The 8,912-nt window shown below is 45.5% G+C and overlaps 1 long non-coding RNA gene across 1 annotated transcript; it reads left to right on the top strand.

Annotated features, from left to right (window-relative positions):
- The first annotated feature begins 188 nt into the window (after nt 1–188).
- On the top strand, nt 189–6,522 carry LOC146601682 (uncharacterized). Its single transcript, XR_014895549.1, has 3 exons — nt 189–452; nt 3,377–3,536; nt 5,266–6,522. It is a non-coding gene; the product is annotated as an uncharacterized LOC146601682 (long non-coding RNA).
- Nucleotides 6,523–8,912: the final 2,390 nt, after the last annotated feature.

The raw sequence follows: 8,912 nt of genomic DNA on the forward strand, positions 1-8,912 counted from the left end.
GCGAGGGCGGCCCCGGCCGGCCCTCCGCCGCGGCGATGACGCGCCTGCGCGGCTACACGGCGAACCGGCTGGAGAAGTGATGCCAACTAAAAATACACCACTGGAGAAAAATTCTTTTAAATGAAGATCACTTCCTCATTTAGCTTACTGAGAAACTGCCAGGACGGGAGGTCAGCTTGAACCAGCACACCCACCGCAATTCAAGGTCAAGCACCCGTGATTTCGCCGTCAGCRCCGCAGAAGCACTCCCGTGGTCAACACCTGCAAGGTACGCAACACAGGCGCAAAATGCAGATTTTTGCTCTACAAGCCRTGAGTTATTCTTGTTGTACTTAGCTGTAGCATACATGGGAGTTTCAAGGAGAAAATTAGTATGCAGAAAACAAAAATGAAAATACAAATGCACTGAAGTCACCTGCAATCTACCTTTGGACAAGAACCACCCTGAGCAGGTAAGGCTGGAGCATAGGCGGGAAGAAACAAAACCACGGAAAGATACTTACTAAAAGGGGAAAGCAGCACATAAAGGTAGAAATATGGAGACATCATCTGTGACAAACAATTTCAAGACAAAAGATCAAATTATTTGATTTAAGAGTAAATACAATATATTATTAAAATCTTCAAAATGTTTACGGCCCTCTTCCTTCCCTCAATTTCAGAGTGTATTTGGTGGGCRAAGTGGGGGGAGAGTTTAGATTATCGAGGGGTGAAAGTAACCCATGATAAGAGAGTAAAAATAGTGCAACAGCAAGTAATTTCATCAACTCACGCTTCAGCGCGGCCAAGGCTTGCCATCCCCCCGCATAGGGTGGCGGCTCTTCCACATGAGAGAGGGCATTAGGAAGCCCTAATAAGCTAGATACCAAGTCTGTGACAGCGGTATCAGAAATGCAAAGGGGCCTAAGCCGTCAGTCAGGTCATTTTTATTCAGCTGCAGCTCAGCTGTAGAAAGCGCAGTACTTTCACATTTTCTTGGAACAAGTCAGCAGGACTTGAAATGCAAAGGAGGAGGCATCAGTTGACAGCTGCTTAGCCCCAAGTAGCTTTATACAGCTTGGTGCAGATTCCTCCTTCCACACTCGGTGAGGTGCACATGTCCGTCAACTGGTAGAGCATAACGTGCTGGTCGAAAGAGAGACGTACCGGATGACTTTGGATAGAGCTGGCAATATCTCACCTCCAGAAACAACCAAAGTCTCTTTAATAGCTACTGGTTACAGGGGAAAAAAGAGACTAATTCTTGGCTAGCACAGTGGATCAGTAAAGCTCCTATAAGCCAAAAAGCTGCCTGGGAGCCAGCCCAGCACCCAACACAGCAGAGCATCTGTGTATTTTGCCAAGTCTTAAACCGCACGTTCATCCAGAAGTCAAAGGGCAGCTAAGCTGAGTTTAAGACCTACTGGTTTCCTGCCTTGCAGCTGAGACAAGACTCTTCTCACCTGCTGGAGTTTTACAGAAAACTGAAGTCACTTGCAAAACCTGAACTGCAGCTTGACCCTTGAGTCGTGGCTGCAGTTACTATTCTTTAGTCTGCAGTAAGAGCCAGCGTGCAGAAATAGCTCAGACCCCTCAAATGCCTCATTAAGGCATCCCTCCCCAATCCCTCCCCAAATAAATCCACGATAGCTTACTGAACACGGACAGAGCCTGCAAATCCTAAACGCTAGTTACAAATGACGCCTGCAGGATGCGTGCCTTCAGCGCGGGATAGCAGCTGAGCGCGCACTGCTGCTGCCGCTCAGCTGAGATTCCCAAACTCAGCCGGGGTCAGCCGCAGCGGGGCGCAGGGGGCTTTAGGGAGCTGTCTCAGTATCTATAAAATACATCTGGCCTCGCAGGACATGCTGCCCAAGTCCTGTTTTGACGTTCTGAATTTGTTAGCTACCTGGGTCAGACCTGCTGTCTCCCAGGTACGGGCAGAGACAGTTAACGTCTCACTTTATTAACTCAGCGCAGGTTTATCTTTCAGCACTGACACGTAATACGGCACAGCTGCTCCGACATCACCTTTTCCAATCTGTGCTTAAGAATGAGGTATCTTTCCAACGCAGGGCAAGGGTCAATTGTTCTGTGCTCTTTAATAATTTATTGAGCGCTGGCACAGGCAGCAGCTTTGCTATGTTGTGCAGCTGTCCTAACAAACTGCAGAGCCTTGCATCGCTTCAGGCAGCCAACAGCTTCCACCATAAAAGGCAGATATGCTAAAAAAATTTAAAAATAATTTTTTTWAAAAATTATATATACGCATGTGCACTAATCTGATGGATACTGCAGTGTTTGCTGACGATGCTGAAGGAGCCGGGGCTCGCCCTGTCCAGCCCTCTGCACCAAGAGCGGCACGGTTTCGCTTCCCCTTCTCCAGCATACGCTGTCACCGCTGGCGAGGCCACCCTGGCAGCATATGGATGTACTCGCAGTTGTGGATGTAAATTATTAATACCTCTGGAGGCAGAAAGACGAAAAAAAAAAAGAAAAAGATACATGCCCTTCAGCAACATTTTTACAACTTTAATGGAGTTAGACGAAGAGTCTATATTTATAGAGAAACCAAGCACTATAAAAAGCGGCAGGGAGAAGGCACAGCGTGGGCGGGGGGACGGCAGTCYGGCTCGGCACACGAGCGTGGCGTTTAAAGGCGAAAGCTCCGCCACGCCGCGCGCCAGCCCCGGGGCGCGCTGCCCGCCGGGGCTGCCACCCTCCGCAAAGCTTCCGGGCAAACGCGCCAGCGGAACAAAATCACACCCGGCAARCAGGGGAACCGCTGAAGGAAAACTTGAACGAACAGCCCAGGAGGAGAGACTTCAGCCGCAAGAAGCTTCCAAGTCGAGCGAGAGACCGCGCCAGGCGGCTGGCTGGCGGAGGAGCTGCCCGCCGCCGCCGCCGCTCCCGGGCAGGACAGCCGGGCGCGCCCGGAGAGGCTGGTACGGCGGCAGCCCAGCTCCCTACGCGGTGCGAGTCTGCACAGCCCCGACTTAAAAAAATAATAATAAAATTAAATTAAAAAAAAGGGAGATTTCCACTACATCTTCCACTTCCAGAGCTTGGACCATTCCAGCGAGTATTTCCATTCTGCTATCTCATACACATACAAATATAAAATATTTATAATATATAAAAATATATGGTATCATATATATATATATATATATATACACATAATGCACAGACAACCACAAACAGCAGAGAATATGGCCCTAGGTATTCTAAGAGGGAAAAGGGGGGGGACAAGGGGAAGACAGCTTTATTATTAAAAAAAAAAAAATCCAGCTAAGACTCTTGAGGGTAACAGAACGAGGAGCAGCAGCTTTTATAGCTTTAMAAAGTATAAAGCCCGCCAGACAAATTTAATTGCTTTATTTGTTCTTTGATATAGTTACAGAGAGATCGGACAAAAGGAACACAGCGGAGGTCACATTTTCTGGATTTCAGGAAAGCATCCGATACTGTATCTCACAAAACCCTAATTGAAAAATTAATCCAAAAAGACTTGGAAAAGACCAGTGCACAGTACCAGAATCAAGAATTGGCTGCAGGTCTGTAAACAAATGATAATGATAAATGGCGTTGTGCTGAGCTGAGGGGAGGTCTTATCGAACAAATCCATTAATGACCTGGAACAGGGAGTAAACAGCACAGTAATGAAACCCGCAGATTGCACTAAAGACAGATTGCGTCTGACAGCCGCAAGCTTGCCTTCAGGTGAACGGGAAAGGCCCGGCACTGCAGCTCTGCCCGCTCCGTGGACAGGCGGAACGGACACCTTCCTGCCACCGCCGCTCCTGATCCCCCCATCACACGCACAGGCGTGTGCACACACACACACTCATGTACAGTTAAAACCCCTCCTTCTCCGTCTGCTTACCAGCCATCACGTAAATAAACGTAGCTATTTCTTGGTAAGTGAGATGCATTGCAGAAATTCACTTTGCAATGTCAGATACATAGAAGTCTGCATAAGGAGCAAGGTTGCAACCTCTCATTCACACGTAGCTGTAAAAAACCATTCAAGATGAGACAAATAGCACAGTGCATGACACCCTAATTCCACTAGGACTTGTTTTCCATATTTTTCTGATTTAGCTTAGAAGAATTTTATTTTTAGGARCTGTATTTTTAGGGAATATCATCCCTCACAAATCAATTTAAGACCAGATTTTTCCTCAGCCAAAACTTATTAAATTCAAGCTTTAAGAGAAAGGGAGAAAAAAAATAAATTGCATCTTCCTAGGAAAGTTTACAACACAAGATTTGGTAACACTGATCTTTAAAGGACCAAATAGATAACTAATGTTAACAAATCAACAGTTTTTTCACCCTTTTCACTGATAAAAAAAAAAAGTAATTGTGCGCTTTGCACCTTCTGAGCCTTTTGCCTTGTTGCAAAGTTTCTTGCAAAACAAATAATTTAGGAAATTCACAGAACAAACATATCCACCATATATCCTATCAGCACAGCTACGGATTTTCAGCCTTTGGAAGGACTGAGGGTTCAGCACTGCATTTCCACTTTGAGTACATTAATCAATATACTGAATGAAAAGGTAAAGAAAATGCAGGTAGGACAGCATTTTTTGGTCCCCTGCGCAGTTTTAACCTCAGAACTAAAATGTATTTTTCCTCAACAGCAGAAGCTATTCATCATCCACGTTATCAGCCGCGATGCATATCTGAGCTTTACCACTTGATAAGTTGGAAAAAACTCTTATTAGAATTTGTGTATGGAGGGACCCTTAAGAACACCTCATTAGCTCATTAAAGAGGATTCTCACAGAGATTAGCTTCAGCAATCCTTCATTTAGTTACTAGCCCATTCATGCGATGCCAATAAGCCCCTCAAAAACAGCCAAGGCTTTAGGAATACATACTAGGAGTTTGTTTCTGCCTTGGTACTGCTATGGTAGTGTACACCCTTAGGGTATTCAACACTGTATCAGGGTGAAAACTACTTCAGCCAAAAAAGATCATTTATTTTTGACAAACATGAAACATATCCACATGGAAAAGACCAGACCAAAAGAAGCCAATATGGTTACACTAAAGTAGGACACATGGTAAATTAGTGGCCAATCCCACTAATTTYGCATCATTCTGGCGCAAGTCCTGTTCCCCATCACGCATTTCAATGGCATGGCAAGAGACTGGCACACACAAAAGAAAAAGGGGTTTCAGTAATACCCAGTGCAAAATGACTTCATTGCTGCTCGCTGCCTGAATGCAGAATCAGTCAAGGAGGCACCTCCCATCCCAACACTTTATTCCCAGGTTTTGCCTTTCTTCTGTGCCCGCTGCTCTTGGACCATCTGTAACGGATCTCCAACAAGCCTCCCTGGCAGGAAGGGCCCAGCTGCCTCGGACGGGAGCGCCTGCCTCGCTCCTCAAACAGGCTTCCAGCACTGCTTTGCACGCTCCAGTAGTGACGAYAGGAGAAACCTGAAGTTTACCATTTTAAGAAATCAAGACAGGTATGCAGAGCTAAAATAGCAATCATCATTTACATGTGAGACAGCCCTACAGCAGCTCCATTTCACACTGGGCTTCACATCTCAGCGACGACTGCCCAAGTAAGAACTTCAATATAAAGACTCCCACTCAGCACACGCGATTTCCAGTCCCTCACTGGAGTCACTCCTTCCTTCATACCCATAGGTAGCAGGAAATTCAGTGCAACTAAATTCCTAACTTTAATATGGATTCACGATTTTACTTTCAAGTCAAATATTTCAAAGATCATTAATCCACTTCCGTTTGCTTAAATGAAACAGGTTTTTAAGACCCTGACCAGCTTGCATTTCCACAGCACCCCTTCATGCACAGCCACATACAATTTTCATTCAATTCAAAAGCAATTTTATGTTTTTGTTAGAATGGTTCCTCTTTATTGCATTCCATTAAGGCCACCCTCCTCAGCCTGAAAACTGTTAATTTCATGGAAGTTCATAGAACAAGCAACTACTTTGTTACTATCTTTGCACAGAGATGATGACCGTCTGATCCACCCCAAAGAACACTAAACATCCTCTGCTGCCAGACATCCGGGCGTCAGCATGCTAGATGTGTACCTACGGGGCGAACCTGCCGTCCTCAGCAGCCCAGGCTCATTCCCAGCATTAGTGTGGGACTAAAGCTGTGGAGTAAGCGGCTTTCCAGATTGCAGGAAATCAGACAAAGGATGCTATTAATGGCACTCGGTTCTGGAGGGGGGAACCCCTGAACGTAAAGTTTCCAGTGACTGCACAGGGAGGAAGTGGAGCAAATAGCAGGAATGAGCTGCCCACAGTAAAGGATTTTGTGAAAGGGAATTTGACAGCTTGATAATATCATGAGCACCCTAGGAACCTGGAGAATGAGACAGTAGACACCGTGGGGAAACTGAAGTTAAAAACTGCACGCTGCATGGTTCATTCTCCTGGTAATTCCTCTTATTCACTGCTATAATCAACTTGACATGCAAAGCTGTTCCAAATTTACTGACAGCTTTTCAGCTGGCATCTAGTTCTCAGAGCTTTTTTAAAAAAAAAAAAAAAAAAAAAACTTAAATAGCTAATTGTTCATTGCCTTAAACCAGGATATACAACAATGTCAAAAAATCATCTGCTAAAGTTGTATTGAAAAGCCTTTTGGGATTAGTTCATCTCTTTAGGATGCTGCAGAAAACACTCATTTGTGAACAGTTAAATCATCATTTGAAATCTGTCTATAGTCTTAGCGTATTTAAATGCAGCCCGAACATCCACATAAACAAGTCCGCTACACCCAGGATCCAGGCCAGGKCTGAAAGGATTCCTGCTAAGCAGCTCGTCTGGGGGAGACGGGCAGCTAAGTYTATGGACTAACAAAGGCTCTCTGTGAACCCTGTAATAGTGCATCTAAATAAATATAGCAGTAAATCAAGTAAATCAGAACTACAACGCTCAAGATATGCGGAGAGCAGAAGACGTGCCAGAAGGCTAGCAGTCCCGCCTGATACAGGGAAGGGTGTCTCCTTCAGCCCSAAGGGCTCATCCCTTGGCCTGACACTTCAGCGATCGAACTGCATCGTACCTGCTTTAAGGCGCAGGTCGCGTAACAACACACCAGGCCAGAGAGAGCAAGCCGACGCCGCGGCAGAAACGTTCAGACCCAGCCAGCTTTCCCTCTTAGATCCCGCTGCTCTTCAGGGTCCCGTTCCGGCGGGGTGATACAACCACAGCAAAAGCAGAGCACCTCCCACGAGAAGCCACGGTCACAGCGCTCTCCCGGGCTGGGCGTCGCGGCAGCAGGACACCGAGCCGGGAAGGGCTCATCCGCGCGCACGCAGGCCAACACTTCCCTSAACTACCTCCGAAGCAAACGGCCATACTCCACCGCTGTCCCCAGCGTTTCTTGCACTACAAATATTTTGAAAATCTTCTTGCGTAGATATATGCCTTTAGAAATACACTGGATGCCAAAGGGTTTTCTTGTAGAGTTAAACCTACACTCAAGAATTTGACTCTTCACCCTCCCTCTCAACACAGCACGAGTGTTTCATTCAGAGATGAGGCCAGTTTGCTGTTACCACTTCACCACTAATCATGTGAATTTACTGCTTTAGTAGTTTGAGAAACCTTTCAACTAATTCATCTAATCACTGCAGGCATATCCTTTTTAAAAYATAATCGCTGACCCAGTGAAGAAGGAAAGAAAGAAAAAGCCATATTCCATCTTCTTTCTCACAGAATAAATAGCAAGTAGWTCCTTGTGAAACTACAACTTCCTCTTAATTTATGGAAGCAAACGCATGGCACTCATAACAGCACGCCGGAGGGGACGCGGACCGCACGCCATTGCTTCAGAGAGGAACTCCTTCGCCAGCAAGGAACCTGCCGAGACGGTATCACCAAACACTAAATCAAACAGCCCTCACGCTTCTGGCGCTCGGCTTGCCGCTGGGCCACAAACGTGGTCCCTGTACACCTTCTGCCAGCAGATCGGCGTTGCTCTCCGGGACCGGGAAGTACCGCAACGGAAGCAAAAACCACTGCAGGACAGCAACAGGGACTCGTATGGACTTCACAAACGTCTCCCAACATCCCAACTCTGTCTTCGCAGCACCGAAAAACACAGGCTTGAACTAGCTGGTTCCACTGGTTGYGGATAGATGTGACCAGTTCATCCAGACACAGCAAAGGTCAGGATTGCAGACTGGTATTCTGTAAACTCTAGTCTCATCAATATTTTTAACATGCAAAAGGGGCCAATTCATGCCCTTCTTTCTGACACTTTGATGAACTGTATTTTCAAATAAACAGATTAGTCTTTTAATGTCACTACTAACTACAGATGCTTGATAGCACAGGCGAAAAGAAAAACTGAGAGTGCAGATTTCCTAATGGACTTCATGCAGTGCCTAGCATTTCTCCTGTTTCAGCTCTGAATTACAGTTTCAATAAGGGTATAGTTTTATTTTTGAGAGGCTAGGAGCTAAGAGAAAGTAAGGATTAAAAGGATCATGTAAATTATGATTCCCATTTCTTATGGAAAAGGTTTCTTAAAAAGAAATGTTTTCCAAAATTTATGGAAGTGGMGAGGCTTTGGATTTGCACAGTCCTCTTCAGGGAGCTACACATACACACCTACATACACACACACGCACGTGCAAACAGAATGATTTTTTTCTTAGCTATCAAATGCTCCGTTTTCATTGCTGAGTAATTGCACACAACTGTTGTGGGAGGCCCACTGAATAAAGTGTTTTCTGCTGCAGTGAGGCTCCAGGAATTGCTTCAAAAATACAAGTGAAGTTTCTTGTGAGGGATCTGAATGCATGGCTGATATCTTCCTAGCAGCCAAACCAAGGGGGAAGAACAGCAAATACATTTTTTTGGACACAAAATGTTTTGTCCAAACATAAGGAAAAGTTTCCTATTTGTTGAAATAAACAATAAGTT

The sequence above is a fragment of the Rhea americana genome, unplaced genomic scaffold (genome assembly GCF_003343005.1).
Source record: "Rhea americana isolate MKP2758 unplaced genomic scaffold, rheAme1 scaffold_10, whole genome shotgun sequence".
Lineage (NCBI taxonomy): Eukaryota > Metazoa > Chordata > Aves > Rheiformes > Rheidae > Rhea > Rhea americana.